Source organism: Tasmannia lanceolata, unplaced genomic scaffold, assembly GCF_043159265.1.
Source record: "Tasmannia lanceolata isolate RefF3 unplaced genomic scaffold, GAP_Taslan_0.1 ptg000037l, whole genome shotgun sequence".
Classification (NCBI taxonomy): Eukaryota; Viridiplantae; Streptophyta; class Magnoliopsida; order Canellales; family Winteraceae; genus Tasmannia; species Tasmannia lanceolata.
In genome coordinates this window covers 63,178,451-63,205,720 of record NW_027518714.1, presented here as the reverse complement: position 1 = coordinate 63,205,720, position 27,270 = coordinate 63,178,451, and the positions used below count along the sequence as shown (strand labels likewise).

General features: G+C 37.9%; 1 protein-coding gene, 1 long non-coding RNA gene and 1 pseudogene across 7 annotated transcripts in view; 2 read left to right on the top strand and 1 right to left on the bottom strand.

The window, feature by feature from the left end:
- Positions 1-27,270, top strand: part of LOC143860906 (uncharacterized) — a 77,432-nt gene that overhangs the window by 20,916 nt on the left and 29,246 nt on the right. The gene's annotated exons all lie outside the window — the stretch shown is intronic.
- Positions 9-26,628, top strand: LOC143860910 (uncharacterized). The gene is made up of 2 exons (XR_013239835.1): positions 9-1,470; positions 26,403-26,628. It is a non-coding gene; the product is annotated as an uncharacterized LOC143860910 (long non-coding RNA).
- LOC143860222 (chaperone protein ClpD, chloroplastic-like) lies at positions 3,994-20,508 on the bottom strand (annotated as a pseudogene).

Here is a 27,270-nt window from a genome sequence, read left to right as displayed (position 1 = left end):
AAAGAGTCTCTAACTCTTGAGTATTTTTAGAGTTTTTCAGTTCTATTCTCAAGTCATTTTCAAATTCTAGATAATTAGCATTTTTTATTGTCAAGTGAAAAGAAAAGAGAGAGTCCGAAGAAATTGAGAATCTTAAAGAAGATGTGAAAAGAAAAGGAATAGCATTCAAGGCGGACCTGGAGGATGATAGTAATGAAAGTGAAGAAGAGAGCATGAAAGCACTTGGAGAAGGACTTGCAGTTCTCACCAGAAAATTTAAATGCTTATCAAAGTTTAATAGGAAGTTCAAGAAGGAGAAAGGACCAAAGAATGACAAAGAAGGAGAGCAACCTCGATGCTTTCAATTTCTTGATGAGAAATACAAAGTTGGAGATCGGTATAAGAAGAAAGGGAAAGAAGGATTCAAGAAAAAGAGCTTCAGCGCAACCATTGACGGCTTGAGCTGCTCATCTGGAAGTGACTCGAGTGATGAAGAAGAGTCAAACACCGCCTTCGTAACTGATAGATATTCCACTGAACAAGAGACAAGCAACGAAGAAAGCTCCGCCATTCCGAGAAAGAACATGGTTCCAAGGAAGAGTTTCACAAAGCTTTCATGGGATTTGAAACTCATGAAGATTAAGAAGAGGTACGTAACGCTTGTGAATTAAATGATGAATTATCCTTCACTTATGAAGAACTATATGATGCATGCGAGAAATTTCAGGAAGGTCTACTTCTTGAAGTTTCAAAAAAAAAAAAATTGACTAAAAATTTGGACAAATTGTCCAAAGACCTTGAGTCAAGTAGAAAGGAATGCGAACTGTATAAAAATGAAAACAAACTATTACTTGAAAATGTTAAGGAATTAGATTCCTTAAGTCAAGAATGCTTAAAAGAAAACAATAAATTAATGCATGATCTTGAACAACTACAGTTACAAAACAAAGAGCTAAAATGGGATAAAGAAAAGTTTAGTTTGAAATTTGCTCGTGGAATAAATGTTCTTGATGAAATCCTTGATAGGAATGTACCTTATGGAAAGGAAGGTCTTGGGTACCAAAGTTTTCATAAGAAGCAAACCTATAAGGAAAGGACAGAAAACCTCTCTCAAAATCACTACCACGCTAGCACTCCACAAGCTAGTTCAAGTAACTTCACACCTACATGTCACTATTGTGGAATAATTGGACATCTTATCTTTGAATGCAAAATTAAGAAATCACCAAATTATGTATGGATTAGAAAATACAAGCTTTATGATACTAACAATGAAGGGCCCAAAAAGATCTGGGTACCTAAATCAAAGGTCTAAAACCTCTGTGATGTAGATGTGCTTGAAAAGTGGATCTGTCCGAGACAAATGGTATCTTGACAGCGGGTGCTCAAGACACATGACATTTGATCCATCAAAGTTCTCATCACTCACAAGAAAAGAGCAAGGAAGTGTGACCTTCGGAGACAACGCCATAGGTAAAATCATCGGAGAAGGTACGATTAAATTTAAGAATATCACAATTAATAATGCCCTCCTAGTTGATGGTTTGGTTCACAACTTACTAAGCATTAGTCAATTATGTGATAATGGTCATGATGTTGTTTTTAAGAGTGAAAAATGCATAATTAAGTTTGAGCATGATAATAAAATTAAATTTGTTGCTACTAGAGAAGGTAATGTTTATACTATTTTGCTAGAAGAATTAAATGAACAAAGTGTTACCTGTTTGACCTCTTTTGAGAATGACTCCTGGACTTGGCATAGAAGATTAGGTCATGCAAATATGAAACTGATTTCTAAATTATCAAGAAAAGAACTTGTAGATGATTTGCCTAAGTTAAACTTTAAGAAAGATCACATTTGTAGAGCAAGCCAACTTGGAAAACAAATAAAAGAATCTTTCAAAACAAAACATATAATCTCAACTTCAAAGCCACTCCACTGCAACTAATTCACATGGACCTCTTTGGTCCTATAAAGACAAGCAGCTTAGGTGGGAAAAAGTATGTGTTCGTAATAGTTGATGACTATTCTAGGTTCACATGGGTTAATTTCTTGGCATCAAAAGATGAGACCTTTAAAATGTTTAATAAATTGTGTAACCAATTACAAAAAGACAAAGGATGGCATATAACTCAAATAAGAAGTGACCATGGAACAGAGTTTGAGAATTACCAGTTTGATGAATATTGCACTAAATTTGGAATCAATCCCAATTTCTCAACTCCGAGAACACCACAGCAGAACGGAGTGGTAGAAAGAAAGAACAGAGCCTTACAAGAAATGGCAAGAATAATGCTTCGTGATAATAATATTTGAAGAAATTTTTGGGCCGAAGCCGTTAATACGGCTTGCTATGTAATGAATAGAATTTTAATCAGACCTCATACAAATAAAACCCCGTATGAACTGTGGAAAGGAAGAAAACCAAATATAAGTCACTTAAAAATATTTGGGTGTAAATGTTACATTCTAAACATAAAAGATAATCTGCACAAGTTTGATCCTAAAGCAGATGAGGGAATCTTTTTAGGTTATTGAAACAGAAGCAAATCCTATAGTGTTTAATCAAAGAACTTTAACGGTAGAAGAAGTTGTGCATGTAAAATTCGATGAAATGAAAATGGAAAAACAAGTAACTATTCAATTTGATGATGATGATCAAACAATTGTAAACCCACTTGAAAAGCAAAAGGAACAATTAACTGAAATTATTGAAGAAGATTCTCTGGAAAGATTAAACGATCAAAATGAAGAAAATGAAACAGAAACTCAAGGAGAAGGGAGAGTGTGGAAAATAATGGATAGTCATCCAAGCTCCCAAATAATTGGAGAACCCTCAGAGGGAATGAAGACAAGATCGCACTACAAAAATATGTGCGAGCACTCTTCTTTTATCTCACAAATAGAACCTAAAACCATAGAAGAAGCTGAGCAAGATGAATTCTGGATGATAGCTATGCAAGAAGAGTTAAACCAGTTTGAAAGAAACAAAGTATGGAAACTTGTTCCAAGACCAAAGGATCACCCCATTATAGGAACTAAATGGGTTTTCAAAAACAAGTTAGACGAACATGGTGATATTAAATAAAGCTAGACTAGTAGCTCAGGGGTATAATCAAGAAGAGGGGATAGTTATGATGAAACATTTGCACCAGTAGCAAGATTGGAAGCCATAAGAATGCTCATGGCATTTGCCAGTCATAAGGGATTCAACTTATATCAAATGGATGTAAAAAGCGCATTCTTAAATGGCTATATTATGGAGGAAGTATATGTGAAACAGCCCCCAGGATTTGAAGACTTTGAGTTTCCAGACTATGTGTACAAACTTGAAAAAGCCCTATATGGTCTGAAGGAAGCTCCTAGAGCTTGGTACGAAAGATTGAGCACCTTTCTAATAGACAAGGACTTTGAAATGGGAAAAGTGGAGACAACATTTTGATAGTTCAAATATATGTAGACGATATCATTTTTGGCTCCACTGATAAAAGTCTATGTGAAGAATTTTCTAAGTGCATGCAAGGAGAGTTTGAAATGAGCATGATGGGAGAGCTGAAGCACTTCTTAGGTCTACAAGTACATCAATTTAAAAATGGAATATTTATAAACCAAGAAAAATACACTAAAGCATTAATAAAGAAGTTCGGATTACATGTTTTGAATTTAGTTCCTGGAGGAGGCCAGAAGCCTGAATGCTCAAAAAGGTGCAGAAGCAGGATTAGAAGGAAGAGGAAAATTAGCAATTGTATGGGCCAAAGCATATAGTTGCAAGGCAATGCAGTGGGTGAGACCCTAAATCATAGTTTTGTGCAACTACATTTTCAACATCTCGTGATATAATCGATGGGATTTGCTAGAGACCATCGCAGAAGGCATTTCGTGGACTGGGTGTTGCAGGAGAGTGCAACCACCTCAGATAAATTAAATGGATAAGAAAAAATCTGTTGAAAAGTAAGCCTGTGGCTGCACTCTAATGCAACAGCCGGCCCGCGAAATGCCTTCTGCGATGGTCCTTAGCAAATACAGAGATTAGGACTTACTGATCCAAAATAGCATACTGCTTAGGCTTTTGCGAGCTCAGTTTTGCCAACTCCGGTCGGGCCACAGAAAAGCATTGCTGCAATGGGTCTGTCAGGGTCCTTGAGGCCAATGCGGGATCTTTTCACAGCTCAAGAAATGGCAGCGACAGCATCATCTTGGCCAATCAGTCGTTGCCTAAGCTGCTCATCGAGACCAACCAGAAGGGTTCTTTCATCCACAGTGAGCTCCTGGACTGGGATACCTGACCATAGCGAAGCAACGGCTGCTATGTCATCTGGTCCTACCATTACAGGACTAGAAAACAAAACCCACGACGAGAAAATGAGGTCCAAATCAATGTTTAAGTCGAGACAAGGAATTTTAGTTATTTATTTCTTTACAAGACTTGGAGACTCAGTATCATACTCATTGTTATCTAATGTAGATGGGATAGGGGGCTCTGAAGTGAGTTTGATGTCATCCTTTATGTCAGCAGCACCAACACCATCCCCACTGACCTGATTCACAGAGTATTTCATTTTATTTGCCACCACCTGCACACAAAATGAAACGGGTATCCATAACGTACAAATCTAAACAGATTTAACCCAAATACCAGGCAGTGTAAATTAAGGAAAAAAGCCAATTACCACTTCATGCATTGCCTGAACGGCTCTCATTTCTTGCCAATATTCATCAGGTGGCTTCGAATGTATGCATGTTTGTTGCTTCTTTTTCTTCTTAAAAGCATGCATACGGGCTCTACTCCCAGCCTCATCAATGAGATCAATGGCTTTATCAAGAAGGTATCTATCAACAATATATCTTGCTGAGAGGTACACTGCAGCATTTATCGCTTCCAAATTGAATCTACATCTATGATGGAATTCATACTTCTCACGTAGACCCATTAATATCCTTACAGCATCCTCCTATGAATGTTACAGAAAGACTAAACAGTGATTAAAATACAGACATGGCACATAGAAATTATACATTAATATAAATTAGAACCTAGAGGCTACCTGGCTAGGCTCATTTATCAATACAGGTTGGAATCGGCGAGCTAGTGCTCTATCGTTTTCAAAATGCTTCCTATGTTCATACATAGTTGTAGATGCAATACACTGGTCACTACATATTGTAAGTGATTTCCAGATACAATGGATAACAACAATAGATAAACATAATAGAAATTATTTATCAACAAATGCCAAAAGAAATTTCAAAAATCATGTAAAGATACTTCAAAGTCCAAATTTCATTGATTGCATAATACTCTTCCTACATATTAAGCTAAGAATAATTCTAGATTGTTGAGAATTCCTTCAAATGTTTCTGAAATTTATAATGACATGTTCAGCTAAAAGATACTCAACTGACAATATCAGATGTTGGAGGGTTAACTCAATGTCAGTTCTCGAACAGAAATTCTTGGCACTTACAATACGTCATCCATAATATGCAGAGCAGAAAAGCAAAAATAAAAAGAAACAATATATGTCATCCTCCAATAATTCTTCCATGAAACCTTATTATTTGTAACTAATGTCATGTTGACAATGGAGCAGGAAGCATTCCATAGTGTTTCCAACCCTCTCAGATTATCTTATTTTACTCTTGATTATCCTTTTTTCCGCCTCATGATAAACAAACGGCTGTAAGAGGATGGAAGGGGCCAACAGGTTCTAACCAGCAGCCTCTCACTTATCTAATATTAAACACAATATGAGTACATAGTTTGTCAATGGGACCACTACCTGTAATATGGCTGTTAACTTGCCAACTTCTCCAAAAGCTTAAGCTGTTGGAGAAAGGCGTTATTTATCTTTTATACTTTAACAATGCCCCTCCCAGGTGCAGGCTTTATTAAGTTAGCAATGTCAAGACCTGATCCCTTGCTTCCTCTTCCAACCGTGCCAGACCTTATAAGTGTATGAGCTTCATCAATAAAGAGAATTATGTTACCTGCATTTTTGCACAGCATCATTGTGGGAATGAAAAGAGGACGCACTTATGTGCAATCCAAACATCCAAGGAAACATGTTCGGCAACCTGCTTGCTGTACTTCCTTGATTAAGTTAGTTACCCTGGCTTCTAACTCTCCCCTTTGTTTTGCTCCTGCCATTAATAAACCTATATCCAAAGACATTATCCGCTTTGACTGCATTTACAGTCAATTGAAATAAGTTTGCAATTTTTTTTTTTTTTTTTAAAGATGACAGTGGGGACCAGGAGTCCCTACAAACATTACATAGAGTCAACAGATAAAGACCAGGATTATATCTCTGAGCAAAAAGGTCTGATAATTCTTCAAGAACCAAGCCACGAATAACCACCTCCACCCCCAGCCTTTCCAAAGACTTCTAAACCCTCATATACCCGTCCTTAGCCGATGAAGATTAGACAAGGACGTCTTAGAGAGCATGGTCTCCAAGGAAACATGTTCGGCAACCTGCTTGCTGTACTTCCTTGATTAAGTTAGTTACCCTGGCTTCTAACTCTCCCCTTTGTTTTGCTCCTGCCATTAATAAACCTATATCCAAAGACATTATCCGCTTTGACTGCATTTACAGTCAATTGAAATAAGTTTGCAATTTTTTTTTTTTTTTTAAAGATGACAGTGGGGACCAGGAGTCCCTACAAACATTACATAGAGTCAACAGATAAAGACCAGGATTATATCTCTGAGCAAAAAGGTCTGATAATTCTTCAAGAACCAAGCCACGAATAACCACCTCCACCCCCAGCCTTTCCAAAGACTTCTAAACCCTCATATACCCGTCCTTAGCCGATGAAGATTAGACAAGGACGTCTTAGAGAGCATGGTCTCTCCATGTTAACTTTTAGTCTCACCATCCATTAAGCAGTAACTTGGAAGCGTGCTCACATAGGTAGATTACATTGAAGATTCATGTCTGCAACATCATCGCCCTATAGTTAATACGAATATTTTCCAAGCTCATCAAGGAAGCTTTGGAGAAGGGAAATCAGCAAGCACTCTCCTTCGGCTCCCAAAGGCCTGTCCATGAATCCAGAGGAAGATTGAGATGCGATTTCACCTTCCAAAACAGAAATTGCCAACTCTCTAGAGGCAAGCCACACTCTATTACGATTCAACCTATCCTCTGGCCGATCTGGTCGATTTCCAGGCCTAGCGTTGAAGCCATTAGCTACTGCTAACTCACCAACATATGCCATCCCTCCTATCTTTTGAAGAATCGTGTTCAACACCATAGTTTCCATGAAGAGGTTCCGCTTTCGACTTCCAGCGCAAGAAGGAGATTCCTGGAGATCAAAATGATCCATTTCGACTTCCAGAGAAGGTCTTGAGAGCTTAGCTATCGCTATCTCCAGGTTTCCAGAGAGAATTAAGGAATTAATGCTTATTACTGTTATTTTCAAGCAAGCCATCCCTTCCCAAAAAACAAGACGCCTTCCCAAAAAAAAAGACATCTTCCCAAGTAATATTTCTACAGGTCCTAGAATTTCAAGATTTCCAGTTAGATTTCCAAAAGAAAACATCTCCCTGGTCTGCATGGACAGAACCATCAGACCAATCAAATCCCCTTTCTTTTGGCCAACGACTTTAAGATCTTGAGCACCCCACCCCTCCTAGGGCCCGGCATCAAATCCAGAACAGCGTTCAGCAGGTGCAGCATAGTACTCCTATGGGACCCAAGCCGATTAGTCACCTCCTTTGTGCCATCGTACCTTCTCCCATCTCGAAAATTGATCAATTTCCTAATTTTTAATAGAAGGCCATCCGACTTGGAGTATGTGCCCAAGAAATCTCTTTTGCGTCTAGGAGTAGAAATGCCAGCCTTAGATAAAGGACAAACAGAGGTTCCGAGGGTCTTATCAAGAGGACCTTTTCCAAAAAATCCATCCGAGCAACTTTTTTTTTAGGGGAAACATAGTCAAAGTCTTGCTCCTCTGACCCAGGCTTGTCATAACAAGATCCACCTGGGTTTTTTCAGAGCCCTTGTAGACGCTATCTGTAAATTTGAAATTTGAATCAACAGGAAGCTTACCCACAAGCGGTACGGACACCCCAATCGGCGGAGGAACCCCTCCCGGCAGAGAGACATACGGAACAGCAAAACCCAAAGAACTAATGGGTTGTGAATCGCCATTTGTAGAATATTGATGTCTCTGAATATCAACCCCAATTGCATAAACCTTATCAAGAACTTTAATACTGACACAGGAACTGTTGAAACGCCACCAGGGGGCCAAAAGTTTAGCTGATACAAAGCTCATACAGTGCATATTATTACCTTCCATTTTGGTTTCCAGAACTTTTCCAAATAAGCTTCCTAGGGCTTCCACTGTTGAGACAGACCAAACGTGTAAAGGAATACCATAGGTTTCCTTCCCTTGAATAAAATCCTTATTCCAGGGTAGGAGAGAAATTAATTGGTTTCCAAGGGCTTTAGGTCCCGTGCCTATGATTTTAGATACCTGGGATTCAGAATCAAACATAAAAAGAATTGAATTGTTAGCCTAAGAGCTTCACATGTACCCAGTTTTGATAGATCACAAGCCTATATTGATTGAAATAAAATGGACTAATGATTTGTTCGCAAAGATGTGTGTATCTAGCAGGTCAAGAGAATTATAGTTATGGTGGCTATCCATTAGCCTTAAGCAGTAATCAAGCATAAGAGCAAAATGAAGTCAAGTGAGAATGAAGCCATGAGGAGCCAAGCAAACGAATTCTTGAAGATCTGGAGATTCGAAGACTAGAACTTAGACAACTAGGCTAGGGCTAAGTTTATCTCCAAATAGTATGTACAAGATCTCTCATGACTTGTATTCTTGTTAGGGCACAAAGTGGTTTTTTAAAACAATCTTAGAAACCATGTTTTTGTCTCAGATGGACGACCCTAAAAACGGACGTCCGCGGAGTGTACTGTTTTACCCGAGAAGTTTTATAAAAAAATTCCACTGAGAATCTCGGACGACAGCAATATGCGGACATCCGTTATTCCGGACGTCCGTGAAACTTCCGGCCGTCCGTGAATGTCGCGATTTGAATTTTGAAATTTAAAATTGATTTTCTAAATCACGGGATTTGATAAATCTTTTTTGTTTGGAAAGTAAAACGGTCAAATCCTCTTTGATTTCTATAAAAAGGGTTCCATGCCTTCATTATCACTATCTTAAGCTTTTGAAAAACCCTTGAAAATATCTTTGCATTGATGATCTGTTCCCTTGATGTGCCCTAGCTTTTGATTCTTGTCAATTGAGAGATCATAGGTTCATTTATTGTAATACCCCTTTAGTGAGAAAGCCTTGAGAGTTGTATCAAGCCTAAAAAGAGGCTAGAGAGTTCTTTACCCCGTAATTCAAAACACTTGTAGTGTGATGGTGTGGTGAGACAGACGAGTTCTCTATTAGTGCTGTAAGCCTTTCCGAATCGGGCTTGGTGTGAATTCGGAGATTTTTAGTGGAGAAAGCTAAGGAGACAAACTTGGCAAAGTGGACGTTGGTTCTCGACGCGGGAGACCGAACCACTATAAATCGCGTGTGTTGTGTGGATTGCATTTTTCTCTTCTCTCTCTTGGTGATCAGTAACACTCTTCCTTTTTACTTTATATTTTCAAGACAAAATACAAAAATGTAGTTTTATAAATTAAAAAATCAAAAATTTAAATAGAAACCCAATTCAGCCCCCTCTTGGGTTGCCAAATAGGATTTCAATTGGTATCAGAGCACCAGGCTCTTCCATATAGGTTTTTCTAAAAATCCAAAAGAGAAAAAGATCCATGGCAACCTCTTACTCATCTTCCCACACCACTGAGGGACAATCTTCAACTAGACCACCGTATTTCGATGGTTCCAACTATGGATATTGGAAGTCTAGAATGAAGATCTATCTCAAGGGCCAAGAATTTGGCATTTGGAAGATAATAGAGAAAGGATATAAAGAACCTACCACTGATTGTGATGAATGGAAAACTGAAGAAAAGGCAACCTTCACCTTAAACTATAAGGCTATGAATGCCCTTATTGCGCTCTCTCTCCAGAAGAGTTCAATAGGGTTTCTACCCTTAAGACCGTCAGAGAAATGTGGGATACTTTGGAGGTAACTCATGAAGGAACCAATCAAGTGAAAAAGACAAAAATAAATCTTTTACTAAGTGATCTAGAATCTTTTCATATGAAAAAAGATGAAACTGTTTCCAGCATGTATACTAGATTCACTTACATTATAAATGAGTTGAAAGGTCTAGGTAAAATATTCCCAACGAAGACCTGGTCAACAAGATTCGCAGATCCCTCCCAAAGTCCTGGGATGCCAAGACAGAAGCTATTGAGGAATCCAAACAACTTGATCAATCCAAGTTGGAAGAACTTATTGGATCCCTAATTACCTATGAGATGAAGTTGAAGAAGAGAGAGTCCGAAGAAATTGAGAATCTTAAAGAAGATGTGAAAAGAAAAGGAATAGCATTCAAGACGGACCTGGAGGATGATAGTAATGAAAGTGAAGAAGAGAGCATGAAAGCACTTGGAGAAGGACTTGCACTTCTCACCAGAAAATTTAAACGCTTATCAAAGTTTAATAGGAAGTTCAAGAAGGAGAAAGGACCAAAGAATGACAAAGAAGGAGAGCAACCTCGATGCTTCCGATCCCACAAACTCGGACACATCCGGACCGACTGCCCACTCAACAAGCTTGATGAGAAATACAAAGTTGGAGATCGGTACAAGAAGAAAGGGAAAGAAGGATTCAAGAAAAAGAGCTTTAGCACAACCATTGACGGCTTGAGCTGCTCATCTGGAAGTGACTCAAGTGATGAAGAAGAGTCAAACACCGCCTTCGTAACTGATAGATATTCCTCTGAACAAGAGACAAGTAATGAACAAAAGCTCTGCCATTCCGAGAAAGAACATGGTTCCAAGGAAGAGTTTCACAAAGCTTTCATGGGATTTGAAACTCACGAAGATTCAGAAGAAGTAAGTAACGCTTGTGAATTAAATGATGAATTATCCTTCACTTATGAAGAACTATATGATGCATGCGAGAAATTTCAAGAAGGTCTACTTCTTGAAGTTTCAAAAAATAAAAAATTGACTAAAAATTTGGACAAATTGTTCAAAGACCTTGAGTCAAGTAGAAAGGAATGCGAACTGTATAAAAATGAAAACAAACTATCACTTGAAAAGGTTAAGGAATTAGATTCCCTGAGTCAAGAATGCTTAAAAGAAAACAATAAATTAATGCATGATCTTGAACAACTGCAGTTAGAAAACAAAGAGCTAAAATGGGATAAAGAAAAGTTCAGTTTGAAATTCGCTCGTGGAAAAAATGTTGTGGATGAAGTCCTTGATAGGAATGTACCTTATGGAAAGGAAGGTCTTGGGTACCAAAGTTTTCATAAGAAGCAAACCTATAAGGAAAGGACAGAAAACCTCTGTCAAAATCACTACCACACTAGCACTTCACGAGCTAGTTCAAGTAAATCCACACCTACATGTCACTATTGTGGAATAGTTGGACATCCTATCTTTGAATGCAAAATTAAGAAATCTCTAAATTATGTATGGATCAGAAAAGACAAGCTTTATGATACTAACAATGAAGGACCCAAAAAGATCTGGGTACCTAAATCAAAGGTCTAAAACTCGGTGATGTAGATGTGCTTGAAAAGTGGATCTGCCCGAGACAAATGGTATCTTGACAACGGGTGCTCAAGACATATGACATTTGATCCTTCAAAGTTCTCATCACTTACAAGAAAAGAGCAAGGACGTGTGATCTTCGGAGACAACGCCAAAGGTAAAATCATCGGAAAAGGTACGATCAAATTTAAGAATATCACGATTAATAATGTTCTCCTAGTTGATGGTTTGGTTCATAACTTACTAAGCATTAGTCAATTATGTAATAATGGTCATGATGTTGCTTTTAAGAGTGAAGAATGCATAGTTAAGTTTGAGCATGATAATAAAATTAAATTCGTTGCTACTAGAGAAGGTAATGTTTATACTATTTTACTAGAAGAATTAAATGAACAAAGTGTTACCTGCTTGACCTCTTTTGAGAATGACTCCTGGACTTGGAATAGAAGATTAGGTCATGCAAATATGGAACTAATTTCTAAATTATCAAGAAAAGAACTTGTAGATGGTTTGCCTAAGTTAAACTTTCAGAAAGATCACATTTGTAGACAATGCCAACTTGGAAAACAAATAAAAGAATCTTTCAAAACAAAAAATATAATATCAACCTCAAAGCCACTGCAACTAATTCACATGGACCTCTTTGGTCCTATAAAGACAAGTAGCTTAGGTGGGAAAAAGAATGTGTTCGTAATAGTTGATGACTATTCTAGGTTCACATGGGTTATTTTCTTGGCGTCAAAAGATGTGACCTTTAAAATGTTTTATAAATTGTGTAACCAATTACAAAAAGACAAAGGATGGCATATAACTCAAATAAGAAGTGACCATGGAACAAAGTTTGAGAATTACCAGTTTGATGAATATTGCACTAAATTTGGAATCAATCACAATTTCTTAACTCCGAGAACACCACAACAAAATGGAGTGGTAGAAAGAAAGAACAGAGCCTTACAAGAAATGGCAAGAACAATGCTTCATGATAATAATATTTCAAGAAATTTTTGGGCCGAAGCCGTAAATACGGGTTGCTATGTAATGAATAGAATTTTTATAAGACCTCATACAAATAAAACTCCATATGAACTGTGGAAAGGAAGAAAACCAAATGTTACATTCTAAACATAAAAGATAATATGCACAAGTTTGATCCTAAAGCAGATGAGGGAATCTTTTTAGGTTATTCAAATAGAAGCAAATCCTATAGAGTGTTTAATCAAAGAACTTTAATGGTAGAAGAAGCTGTGCATGTAAAATTCGATGAAATGAAAAATGAAAAACAAGTAACTATTCAATTTGATGATGATGATCAAACAATTGTAAACCCACTTGAAAAGCGAAAGGAACAATTAACTGAAAATATTGAAGAAGATTCCCTGGAAAGACTAAACGATCAAAATGAAGAAAATGAAACAGGAACTCAAGGAGAAGGGAGAGTGTGGAAAATAATGGATAGTCATCCAAGCTCCCAAATAATTGGAGAACCCTCAGAGGGAATGAAGACAAGATCGCACTACAGAAGTATGTGCTACCACTCGGCTTTTATCTCACAAATAGAACCTAAAACCATAGAAGAAGCTAAGCAAGATGAATTCTGGATGATAGCTATGCAAGAAGAGTTAAACCAGTTTGAAAGAAACAAAGTATGGAAACTTGTTCCAAGACCAAAGGATCACCCCATTATAGGAACTAAATGGGTCTTCAAAAACAAGTTAGACGAACATGGTGATATTCAAAGAAATAAAGCTAGACTAGTAGCTCAGGGGTATAATCAAGTAGATGGGATAGATTATGATGAAACATTTGCACCAGTAGCAAGATTGGAAGCCATAAGAATGCTCATGGCATTTGCCAGTCATAAGGGATTCAACTTATATCAAATGGATGTAAAAAGCGCATTTTTAAATGGCTATATTATGGAGGAAGTATATGTGAAACAGCCCCCAAGATTTGTAGACTTTGAGTTTCCAGACCATGTGTACAAACTTGAAAAAGCCCTATATGGTCTGAAGCAAGCTCCTAGAGCTTGGTACGAAAGTTTGAGCACCTTTCTAACAAACAAGGACTTTGAAATGGGAAAAGTGGATAAAACATTATTTATTAAAAAGAAAAATGACTACATTTTGATAGTTCAAATATATGTAGACGATTTCATTTTTGACTCTACTGATGAAAGTCTATGTGAAGAATTTTCTACGTTCGTGCAAGGAGAGTTTGAAATGAGCATGATGTGAGAGCTGAAGCACTTCTTAGGTCTACAAGTACATCAATTTAAAAATGGAATATTTATAAACCAAGAAAAATACACTAAAGCATTAATAAAGAAGTTCGGAATGGAAAATTCCCCAATTAAACCAACTCCCATAAGCACATCTGTCAAGCTTGAAAAGAATGAGATTGGCCCAAAAGTAGATCAGAAAAAGTATCGAGGAATGATTGGAAGTCTTCTATATTTGACAGCTAGCAGGCCCGATATCATGTTCAGTGTTTGTTTATGTGCGAGATTTCAATCGGACCCGTGAGAATCACACCTATTTGCGGTAAAGAGGCTATTCAAATACTTAAGAGGAACTACCAGCCTTGGAATATGGTATGAAAAGTCTGAAAATTTCAAGTTGGTTGGATTCTCAGATGCTGACTTTGCTGGGTGTCGGATAGACCGAAAAAGTACCAGTGGAACCTGCCAATTCGTAGGAAGATGCCTAGTCTCTTGGTTTAGTAAAAAGCAGAACTCTGTAGTTCTATCCACAACAGAAGCTGAATACATAGCTGCAGGGGCTTGTTGTGCTCAAATCTTATGGATGAAAAACACACTTAAAGATTATAGTTTAGATATGAAATGTGTTCCCCTTAACTGTGATAACACTAGTGCCATAAATCAAACTAAAAATCCAATTCAACATTCAAGAACAAAACATATAAATATTAGACATCATTTTTTAAGAGACCATTCTTTTAAAGGTGACATTGCACTACAATACATCCACCCAAGCGATCAATTAGTTGATATATTTACTAAACCATTGGATGAAGATCGCTTTTGTGATCTTAAGAGTGCATTAAATATGTGGACAACTCAACAAGTTAAAGAATTTAACTGATTGCTTGATTTGTTTGAAAGTCTAGATGTTCAAAATATAATTTAAAAATCACTCAATTAGTGCTCATGCCCTGTTAATGGGAACAACATTGTCACTTAAATAAATCCACTTAATCATTGGCCACGGTCGATATCTAGCATTCAATCATCTCAACCTTCATTAATTTTGGTGTATATCCAAGCCTTTCATGACACAAAATAAAAATAAAGAAATCCTCAAACAGTGACCTACGCGGACAGCCGCATTTTACGGGTGTCCGTTATTCCGGACGGCCGAAAAACTACGGACGTCCGCGAGGCACACTGTTCGCGGCGCGGGATTCTATTATAAAAACGTCGTTTTGCCTCTTTTTTTCTTATTTTTCGTTTTTCTCTTCCCCTCCTCTCCAAATCCGTAACTCTCTAACTCCTTCATCCTTCAAAAGCCCTTAACAAACCCTAACCTGCTTTCCTCTCTTTCCTATAACTCCATCCTTGATTTCCTCAAATCCCTCAAACTCACCTTCCCCCATCCATCTTCTCCTACCTCTCGTTGTTTACTCTCTTTCTTCTCTATTAAGCCTCTAGATCTGTCTAAAACCTCAACTCCTTCTAGATTTTTCCCTTTTTTCTTCTCCCTTCAAAAACCCCAAATCCTTCTCTTTCAAAACCCTCTTTTTGTGCGGAATATGGCGGAAAGTTCTTCACGGGCCGTTTGAGGCAAACGCCCAAGGCGCGGACAACCTCCACCATCTTCTCCATCGCCCCCACCACGGGACCCAACTCCACCTCCATCCCGCCGTCCTGTGCGGGGTCCTGCGCCAAGCACAGCTTCCTGCAAAATCCTCACTGGACGGTATGTAGATTTTCGTTACATTACACGTTTTCCTCTTGTGTCTGATTTTGACCGTGTTGGATGGACCGGGATCCTTCACCTACGAGGGTTCGTTTACCCGGCTCTCGTTCGAGAGTTTTTCTCGACTCTTAGTATTTCTATCGAGAACAGATTGTTTGAGTTCAAATTTCGTCGCAAGCTCTTTCATCTTACCCTTGCTGAGTTTTGCACGATTCTTGAAATTCAAAATGATGGCCGCGATCTTTATTTTTGGCCGGATGATGACATGGGTCAGCACGACTTACTTCGCCGTACTGTCTATCGCGCCATTATTAAAGAGGCAAACATGAGCGGTGAACTTACAAACCATCTGCATGATTACGCTCGTATCCTTCATAATGTTGTTTACAACAATATCACTCCTCGGGCTGGCAATAAGGACAAGGTTCGATCTTATGAAGCCGTTCTTGTGTTTGCACTCATCACTGGCCTTCGCATTAACCTTGGGTATGTTCTCCTTCGTCACATGGCCACTGCCCTCACTCGTCCTCACACGGATCTTCCATATGGTCTCATTGTCACCAAGCTTCTTCACCATTTCAATATCAACCTCGAGCGTGAACCTCGTGAGAATCCGAAACCGAAAATGGTTCGTGTTACTCTTGGTCGGATGAATATTCCGCCTGACGGACCTGCCTGGGATCCAGCAAATCCCACTCTTGTGGTCCCTCCTTCTCCTATCTTTCGTGCCCCTCCTCGCCGTCGCACCTCTCGATCTGCTGCTCTTGCCGATGACTATGAGCCCTCCTCGCCTGCCCCTCCTGTTCTTAGCAAGATTGGGGATCGTTTAACTGGTTTAGAAGCCTCTGTCGGTCGCTTGATTGAGCTATCTGAAGCTCATACGACTCACTATGTTAGTCTCCGACAGCAGCTCTCAAGTATGTATGTTTCCATTGGCAGCATTGACCGGACGTTACAGACTCAGTCCAGGGAGATTTCCACTATTCGGTCTCGTCTGCCGCCCCGCAGTCCCCCAGCTGATGCATAGACCTTGCTGCAGGTTTCACTGGTTCTTCTTTTGCTCTGGTCGTCTTTAACCTTATCTGTTTGGATGATTGGCACGTTCTTCTTTTGATATGCTGATGTTTACTCACTTTTTGGATGCTTGGCTGATTTAAATGTTTATGGTGCTCAGACACTTCCTCTCTGACAAATTTGGATCACTTTTTGATGGCTTTGTCTTTGTTTTTGGTTTGGCTATCCTCTTATTGTGTTCATGTTGTTATTTTTCGAACTTTGTTTGTTATATCCCTTTTTGTTTCTGTCAAAAGGAGGAGAATTGGTAAGCTTGATTGGATATTTGTTGAAATTTACATACAGTATGGTAAATATATCTGGTAGAATTTGAACAACTTAGGGGGAGCTTACATTCAGGGGGAGCATTTATTCTGTTATCTTATCTCCGCTGAACCTCCAATCAATCTAGGTTTGCCATCATAAAAAAGGGGGAGATTGTTAGTCTAAGTGCTTCATATGTACCCAGTTTTGATAGATCACAAACCTATATTGATTGAAATAAAATGGACTAATGACTTGTTCGCAAAGATGTGTGTATCTAGCAGGTCAAGAGAATTATAGTTATGGTGGCTAGCCATTAATCTTAAGCAGCAATCAAGCATGAAGAGCAAAAGGAAGTCAAGTGAGAATGAAGCCATAAGGAGCCAAGCAAATGAATTCTTGAAAATCTGGAGATTCGAAGACTAGAACTTAGACAACTAGGCTAGGGCCAAGTTTATCTCCAAATAGTATGTACAAGATCTCTCATGACTTGTATTCTTGTTAGGACACAAAGTGGTTTTTTAAAACAATCTTAAAAACCATGTTTTTGTCTCAGACGATCCTAAAAAACGGACGTCCGCGGAGTGTTCTGTTTTACCCGAGAAGTTTTATAAAAAAATTCCAGTGAGAATCTCGAACTACCGCAATATGCGGACATCCGTTATTCCGGACGTCCGCGAAACTTCCTGCCGTCCGTGAACGTCGCGATTTGAATTTTGAAATTTAAAATTGATTTTCTAAATCACGGGATTTGATAAATCTTTTTTGTTTGGAAAGTAAAACGGTCAAATCCTCTTTGATTTATATAAAAAGGGTTCCATGCCTTCATTATCACTATCTTAAGCTTTTGAAAAACCCTTGAAAATATCTTTGCATTGATGATCTCTTACCTTGATATGCCTTAGCTTTTGATTCTTTTCAATTGAGAGATCATAGGTTCATTTATTGTAATACCCCTTTAGTGACAAAGCCTTGAGAGTTGTATCAAGTCTAAAAAGAGGCTACACTTGTACTGTGATGGTGTGGTGAGAGAGACGAGATCTCTATTGGTGCTATAAGCCTTTCTGAATCGGGCTTGGTGTGAATTCGGAGATTTTTAGTGGAGAAAGCCAAGAAGACAAACTTGGCAAAGTGGACGTAGGTTCTCGACGCGGGAGACCGAACCACTATAAATCGCGTGTGTTGTGGGGATTGCATTTTTCTCTTCTCTCTCTTGGTTATCGGTAACACTCTTCCTTTTTACTTTATATTTTCAAGACAAAATACAAAAATCTAGTTTTATAAATTAAAAAATCAAAAATTTAAATAGAAACCCAATTCACCCCCCTCTTGGGTTGCCAAATAGGATTTCATGAATCCTCCGCAAGAGTACAAGGGCAAAGCGAGGGAGAGTCCCATTCTTTTTGTGCCTAGGACCAAAGGGGGCCTTCAGGGATCGGAAATTGTCATTCGTTTTTCCAACTAAGCAATCTTTTAGGGAATCCGTGCGAGTAAGCACTTCCTTGCCCGAAATGGAAAAGGCCGGGCTCCCACTACCCTTAAGAAAAAAAACTTTACTGGAATCAGGCCATCGATTATCCGCCTCCACTTTTTCCGACGGATCCGATCTATCACGGACAACCCATATAGATGGGTGTTCAGACCGATGGCACCATCGACATTTTTCCCGCCATTTAAAGTTGAAATATTTGCAAGGAGAGCACAACCAACCATCAAGATCAGAAAACCCATTGTTGAATGATTTCCTTACCCCGAATTGATGATGGTGAGGAGATAGAGCTAGTTTACCCTGCGAACATATTCTACACTTTTTCCTCCATCTAAAATTTCGATAGGAACAACTACAACACTGCCAATCCGCCGACCATTCTTTTTTTGCCTCGATTCTCCGACTCCTGTCCTGTAGGGACTTTAGATCACACACGCAAATAAGTTTGCAAAATTAATCCTTATTAGTATGAAAACTGAAGAAAAGATAGCTTGGATGCACATTATGTATTGGATAAGGAGGCTAAATCATTATTTCGAAACATGGCTAAAGCAAATTATAGTTGACTCAGCACGGCAAGACAAAATACTCGGCTCATGAGGCCGAGTACTCAGTTCACGCGGTCATAACTCGGGAGAGTCAAAAGGAGGTTTGATTGACTTTGGTAGGGGGGAAATGTGGACTTGGACAAGAACTCGGCCAAGGTAAAAGGCAGTCGACTCCGGCGAGTCGACAATTGATGTGGGGAGTTTTGAAACAGTGGGATAGATACAAAATAATGAGCACAAAAGGAACGCACATCACTCTTAAACGAAGAAAATAACACACCAAAAGAAAAATAGGAACATCTCCATTTGCAATATTAAGTGCTAGCTCTTCAGCAATGGCAGTTTTCCCAACGCCTGGATCGCCCAAAAGAATGGGGTTGTTCTTGGTTCTCCGGCAAAGGATCTGACAATTCTCTGAATTTCAGTGTGTCAACCAATAACAGGATCAATGAGTCCTTCGCTGGCTCGAGCAGTGAGATCCACACAGAATTGAGCTAATGCATTTTTCTCTGATGAAAAGATTTAAACCATCAGCATTTGTAGCATTTCCATACTCAGGAAAATCAATCAGGAGGTATGATATAAACCTGAATAAATAGGAAGTCAAGCCACCAACTTTTCTTTCTATCAGAAGATTTTACAATGCTGGACTTTCCAGAAGAAGATTTTTCACGTTTCTTACCAGACACTGCTGACGGTTCTCTACCATCCTTGGCAAGCTCCCCATGAAGTCTGAAGAGTGCAACAGATGCTAAGCGATCTATGTTCACTCCCAGTCTGCAATCAATGTTCAATTTAGACACAATATTGACTGGCTAAATGCAGTGATTGATCAAAGTCTTTATCACAAATACACAAATTAGAGCTTGCATTTAAAATGCGATTGAAACAAAGGAAAATACAGGTTTTGGAAAATTGCCTGGTGGGACAAACATCTAAGACATGCTCATCAGATGCACATCAACATGGCTGTTAATAGAATGCTATTGATAGGGAGCATGTCTCCCTATATTTCTATAAATCTTGTTATATGCTTAAGATTTTGAACTAATATTTCTATAATGCTATTCATAGGGAGCATCCTTCATGAGAATCAAGGAGTTGGGAAGATGAGGCCCATCATCAGTATTGAAAGTCTTTTAACTAGTCTTAGAGTGTTATTCAAGTCCGTTTAAGTCATGGGGAGAGTATAGTCTTTTTCCACCTAAATCATTTTAAGTATTTTAAAGAGGCCCCACACATATATTATGAAAATTTTAAGTGGGGAGATAGTTTTTTAAGTCATTTGAGGTTATTTAAGTCTTTTTCCCTGTTTTTTTTTTAATGGTATTTAAGTCATTTACCTTTAAATTCACTGAACTCATTTATGTGAATAAAGAGGACCCACTTATACCTTGCAACATTGGATTTAGAGTTCTAGTTATATGGAGGTGTCTTGCAAGAATCCTTGTTTTAGTCTCTTTAAATTCCATATTTTAGTCTTTGTCCAAGTGGCATCATAGGATAGGTTTTTATGTTACAGAGTTGAAGTAGAAGTAGACTTCTACAACCTCCCACCCACAATTACCTGGGGTTTGGTTTCTCCATAAATGTAAGGACCTTGGCTCTTTGAATACACAATTGAATTATTGAATGAAATTTTCAGCAGTTGTAGCCTTTGCAAGTTCGAGTGAGATGCTTACCCCCCTGTCTCGGTCTGATGCTTTGACACCCTTGTTGAGATGCCTAGAGCCCTTTTCTTCCTTTTTATTCTTGATTTAATTTCCTTTACTTTCAGTTCTTGATTTTCTGCACACAAAACTGTAATCCCTGCTCAAGAAATCCACTCCACTACCCTCTAAACCAGCTGACCTACCCCCCATTCTCTTGGTGATTCCCAACCGCTACACTGCCAACGGACTTACCCTTTGGTTTTCTTTATTTGAACAGTTGATCTGTCACAGATTCAAGAACTGTTACAATATCCCTACCTGCAGCCTTAAACCTACATCCATTACACCCAAAACTCCCCCATATATATCCGCTACTGCCATATTAGAAACCTAAAATCAGTCTTTTCTTGATCTGCTATAGATACAAGAGAACTGCCCAAATCCTGCACGTACTCTAGTCCCTGCATCTGTTACAGAGACCAGTCCCTAACAATCCCAAACAGTCCGATACTGTCCTTAAAAAAACCAATTTGATCGACACTTTCTTGAACTTCCATAAACCTGAGAACAGTCCTAAATCTGTCATCCAATTCAAGAACCTTGAATCCGTCCAGAATTTCAGATGGGATCCTAGCATATGTGCAGTTTATCTTTCAGTGCTTGCAGTCCAACCCTTCATTGTCAACCACCCTACATATCCTGTTTTTTCGACCCCAAACTCTTTAATCCAACGGTCCCAACGTACTGTTACAAAACAGTCCCAACAGTCGGACCTATTCTCCATCTCATTGTTATTTATATCCTATAAAACCTGTCCCTGTTCCCTGTTCCTAAACCCTCCTAGGAAACCCCAAGCATTTGCCAAGCATCTGCTCTGTCGGATCTGTGCGATTAATTGTTTACCCTAACTGGTCTTACATCAAGTAGTATCGGACCTACACAGCACTATCTAGTTTCTTACCTTTTGATCACGCATCAGTTTAGTTTCTTACCTTTTAGTCACGGGCATCAGTTTGTCATGGGCCTCATGGTCCGTACACAAGGTTGTGATGTTTACGTTAACGAATCAATGATTTGCTTGTGTGATTCTGAATTGTTAGGATATAACTGCCGATGGTTCTTACATTTGTGTATGTTTATCCTTGCATTAAAATATGTGACTGTTTATCCTTGCTTTAAGATAAGTGAGTATTGTTGCCAATTATAGCATGGATATGCTTTCTACACTTTAAAAAAGACAAGTTTCAGGCATGGGAATGTCATAATTCATTTTGAAATTGATCACTCTTATGGATCGAGAAGAAGGTTTGATCACTCTTTATTTTTCCCTTCTTTCCGATCCGCTGCGATTTTGGTAATCTTTTGAATTGAATGAAATGCAGCTACACCCCTCTCTTTCTTTCTTTTTCTTTTTACTTTTTTCGCATCGTATTCCATCTCTCACCAATCATTTTCCTCTTTGCCTTAATAAATCTACAATTTAATAATCCAATGGGTTTCATTGAATTTACAAAAAGTGCCATTAGGAGGAACAGGGTCCCTACTCAAAATTTCCTATTACCCATTTGCCGCCCATTTGCCGCCCACTTCTGTTTCTTTTTTGAGGGTAGTTTTCAGTTGGAACTTGGGACTCTTTTTTCCATCATATCATATCTACATCTACATGACTACATCTGCTGCTTCTCACGCTTCAAACTTCTATTCTTACATTATTCTAATATATAATATACATTTATTTATATAAAATAAATGGGTAGAATGACCACAAACAGGGAAGGTATAATCTGAAAAAGAGCTGACACTCAGTTTTTTTTTTTTTTTTTTAAAGCAGATTGGTTTGAATAATATTTTTTTTTAATAATTTTTTCCGTTTTACATTATTTTGTTGGCTTGAATAATTTTTTTTTTAAAGCAGCTTAGTATATGTGTTGGCTTGATAATCAACGGCTGTCAAAGTCATGGGATTTATTTGCCTGGCTGACTCTCGGGAGTTGACAAGTCAGATGCATGAGGTGTTAAATAGTTCACGATTCAAACGGTTCTTTACATGGATCGTTTGGGTCGGGCGAGTTGTAGAGAACTGTTAGAGTCTCTTGACACTTTTGATAGGGAAAACCACAAAATGAATAAAAAACAAAAAATAGGTCTTTGTGTACATCTAATGGACTCTCACTATCTTACATCTTAAAATCTTGGATATAAATAATCTCTTCATTTTTTTAGTCTAGTTTTGCTGCTGTCTTTCACTAGGATATGAATTTTCTTACTCAAAGATCTAGTTAGTCCTAGTCAACCATGTGTATGTTTGGAAGACTTTTTACCTTTTTTTTTCCTGATTTTCTTCTACCCTTTACCTCAATGTCACGTATATAAGACACATAACAAAGGGTGGATCCAAAGAATTCATTTGGAAGGCCCTTTCAAGGATAGGGTGTTTATCAAAAATCATCTTAAGGTGTGTCCATTTGTCATGGTCCAATAGAGCTGATTTTTACCCCCACAAATGGACATCCTATATATACATATATATATATATATATATATATATATTTTTTTTTTTTTTTTTTTTTTTTTTTTTTTTTCCTGAAACGAATTGACATTAACACACAGTTACACCATTTATTTGCAACCTGAATTTATTTGCTGGAAGGGCCTCTCTTTCTCTGGTCTTTGCGTGTTGGGAGTCACAAACTTAACTTGGAAGGCATGTTGATTGTGAGTGAGCTATTATTCTATGGGAGGCGGGATTGCACGCCGATCCAGTTCAATGAATGTGTGGAGTCGTTTTCTCTTGTCAGCAATGAAAACCCCTTCATTCATTCACAGAAATAGAGGTCTGCTGCTACTACCACTGCTTATATATCATCATCATATCTCTCCTATAGTAGTCGCAGATTATTTCTGCCCATTTAATGGCTACAGCTGACGCTACGTTGCGTGAGGTCTTGTTGTTCTCAGCCTGAAACATCTGACCGGTCTCCCCTTCTTGAAAACCAAAAACCATCTGAACATTTAAGCGGATACTGAAACCAAGATGAATAGGTAGTCCATTTCTTTCCCTGTTTTACTAGTGGATGGGAAACCTTGAGTGCTTAATACGTCTGTATTCAGTGTACTATTACTGATGACACGATAGGTTTTGAGTGAAATAGGCCATATAGATGTTGGGCTTCTTATGATATTTGTTTTTAGTGAGGTTTTTGGTAATGTGTATCTTCGTCGTATTGCTCACACCTTCCATGTCAACTGCATTTATATTGCAGTGCATGTTTATCTTGGCCGTTTCAGCTGTAAGAAGAAGCTGAGAGTGCTCAAGGGCATCATTGGGCTGCTTCATACCACAACTTTTGTCACTCCCTCTATTTCATTGCATTTAACCTTTTCTCCATTTGCCATATATGAAGACTTTATTCCCATGGGGCTAATATGCTGCTACGTGACTTTTGACCATATTCTCAGCATGTAACAAAAGGTTCAAAGAAATAGATAACTTTTAGGTGTTAGAATGATGTGCGTGTATGAAGGAAAACGATATCTGATATTGAGAACCCCTTCTAGAATTTAGTAAGAAAGGAACCCACATGTTAAAAACAGATTGGGTCATTTGGGATTTGTGAAAGCTTTGGTTTGTTACTTTGTAGTTTATACATTAAGATGGGTAATCAGAATTTCAGCCTTGATGACATCGAGCACGGTTTCCAATTATACTAGCTTGTATTTTGGATGTCAAATACAGCTTCTTGTTGTTTGCTAAGGAGTTGTGACAAGCACTTTTGTGCTGACATAGCTCAACAATGTCGTCATTCATGGTATTTATTTGTATATATGCTAGCATTTTGATTATGCTCTCAGCTTGCCATGGTGGCCATTTCATTCAAAAGACACACTCAGCAGGCACATCAACTGATGGTGTTAAGATTTGAATCTAAAAAGCATATATAGGCTGCTGATATTGGCATTACCATGTTTTAATAATTCCACAAACTCAGCTTGTCTTTTTTGTTTCAATAATTGCACAAACTCATCTTGTCTTTTATTATTTAAAGAACTGTCAAAGGTTATTGCAGTTTCCAAAAAGCTCTAAGAAGCCAATTAAAACAGAAAAGACAAGCTTTCTCTAAATTTGTAACATATATAGAAGCATACTATTTTTTTATGAATGGAATTGTAGATTAATCCCAACTAACTCATAGAAGCATACTGTTGAATGTCAAAACTTTCGATATCATGTTTTGAAGTATGAAATGGATTTCTAATTCGATGTCATGTTTTGAAGTATGTAATGGATTTCTGATACATGTTGGACATCTCAAACTCTGATGCATAAACATTGTCTCGGGCTGAAGTAATCTTTTCTGGATTGAATAGTGTGTCTGGGCTATATACATACACTATTTACATCTGAAAATCAGAGATGTATTGGGCAATACCCCAGGTATCAGCAATACATTTTTACATGGTTGGGGTCATTCATTACAAACTCTTCTTGCTTGTTTCAGTCACCCTCCAGTGAAATTCTATTGGCTGAAGCTGAACTTTTCTCTATCCAAACTTTCCTGCAATGAGGTTTCCTGGGCCTATAGGCTTAAAAAGTTTTCTTTTCTTTGTTATCAGTATCACATCATGAAAGATGTGATTTTATCATTTATGTGTGTACCTAAGCTTATAACCTTCTCACACTTCAACAGCCTTCCCACATCTCTGTGTCTGTGCGCGCACGTGGCCATGTCCATGTAAATACCATTTTGATTCATTTAAAAAAAAGGATGAGTAGTTTCCTAGAAAAACCCCTCCACCTAAGCTTATAACCTCTCACACTTCAACAGCCTTCCCACATCTCTGTGTCTGCGCGCACACATGGCCATGTCCATGGCAATGATAAATTCGCACCCCTTTAAAGGAGGATATGTGGCAGACTTTAACGCTTTTGAACATCGAAGGGGTGAGAATTATCCTACAGGGGGTGCTAATTTATCATCGCCCTATATATAACGTTGTGAAGTTTACTTAACTTTTTGTGCATTGTCATACTGTTGCTTGCCAACGATTTTAGGGAAGTATAAATAGTAGAACTTTATGATGGTACCATAGGCATTGCTCTGAATTTGGAATCTAATAATGTTGGTGTTGTATTAGTGGGTGATGGTTTAATGCATGTATCAGTATAAATGAATCTATGTGTATGTGTCTGGTTGAGATATTGTTTTGTCAGAATGATGCAGTGGTTGAGATATTTGAAGCCTCTGAAAATAGCATGGTGCCTAGCTCATATTATTTGTCTAGTATTTGGGGATTGCAGTTGAGGGTTATGTTACAAAGAAATTGTCAGTGCATTAGTTTCAATTAATCTGCACCTCTTTTTATTCTGTCTTTCACGGTTATATATACCCTTATTTTTCACTGACTCTTCTTTAGGCCCTGTTTGTGTTGGATTTTGGGAATTGATTTTGAGTCCAAAATTAATTATTGGACTCAAAGATAACTCAATTTTGAGTCCAATAATCTGTTTGGACTCAAAATGAAATTTCAAAATCCAAAACGAGAACAGCTCCTTAAAAAAATAAGTTTGATATGATGAATCTCATGTATCTTCCTAAATCTGCGCTACCCACGCATGTTGGGCTATCATTGTACTGTACTATGATTTGGTGCACATAACATCTGTTCCTTTTATGTTTGCTAGGTTAATTATTCAGTTTGATGGTTTTTATCTGTTTTTTTGTACTTTGTTTAATCAAGTTTAATTTATGCGTCTCATATGAGTAGAAAGTATCATGTATAACAAAGAATTGTTATCTTATGACTTCCCTCGTGCAATCGCTATTGCAGCTCATGATTCTTGTAGATGATGCTGGTGGAATTCTTCCTGCAATAAATCATTCTCCATTGAATGGTGTAACCCTCGCAGATTTTGTCATGCCATTTTTCTTGTTTATTGTTGGGGTTTCACTTGCTCTTGCGTATAAGGTATATCATCCCATCATATATGTTCTGATATTTAGGGATACTATACATATACTCTGAAATCCCAGTATCCCCATTTCTTGTTTTAATATTTTCTGCATTTGATGGTTTGACACTGAAAAGGAATGCACACTGTTTAAGATTTGTTGAAAAAACCTGTATTAGCATTTCAAGATCATTTCTAAATGACTTTTTGGGATTGAAAAAGTAAACACATTGAGAGTTACCTTGAGGGAAGAACCTGAATTTGTATATAAGCCCTTTATGTTCTTGGGCTAACCACAATCTGTCCTGCATTCAGAAATTGTCAAACAAAGTTGTTGCAACCCGGAAGGCTGTACTTCGGGCACTGAAGTTGTTAATAATAGGTCTTTTTCTTCAAGGTATTTGATATACTCATTTTTAATAGATTTGGGAATTTGTTTATTTTGATATTTATTACTTTATTTATAATCTAATTATGATTTTTAAATCAATTATATATATATATATATATATATATATATATATTATTGAGGACGAAATGATTTTAGCACAACCATATTGTAATAATTGCACAAATGCAACTTATCTTATCTTTTTGAATTGGCTTGTCAGAGTTTTTTTTGGGAACGGTAATAACCTTTGAGAGCTCTTTAAATACTTGTTATAACAACCAGTTACTCCAAAAGCTTAAGCTGTCAGAGAAGGCGTTATTTAATCTTTTATACTTTTTAACACTCCCCCTCACGTG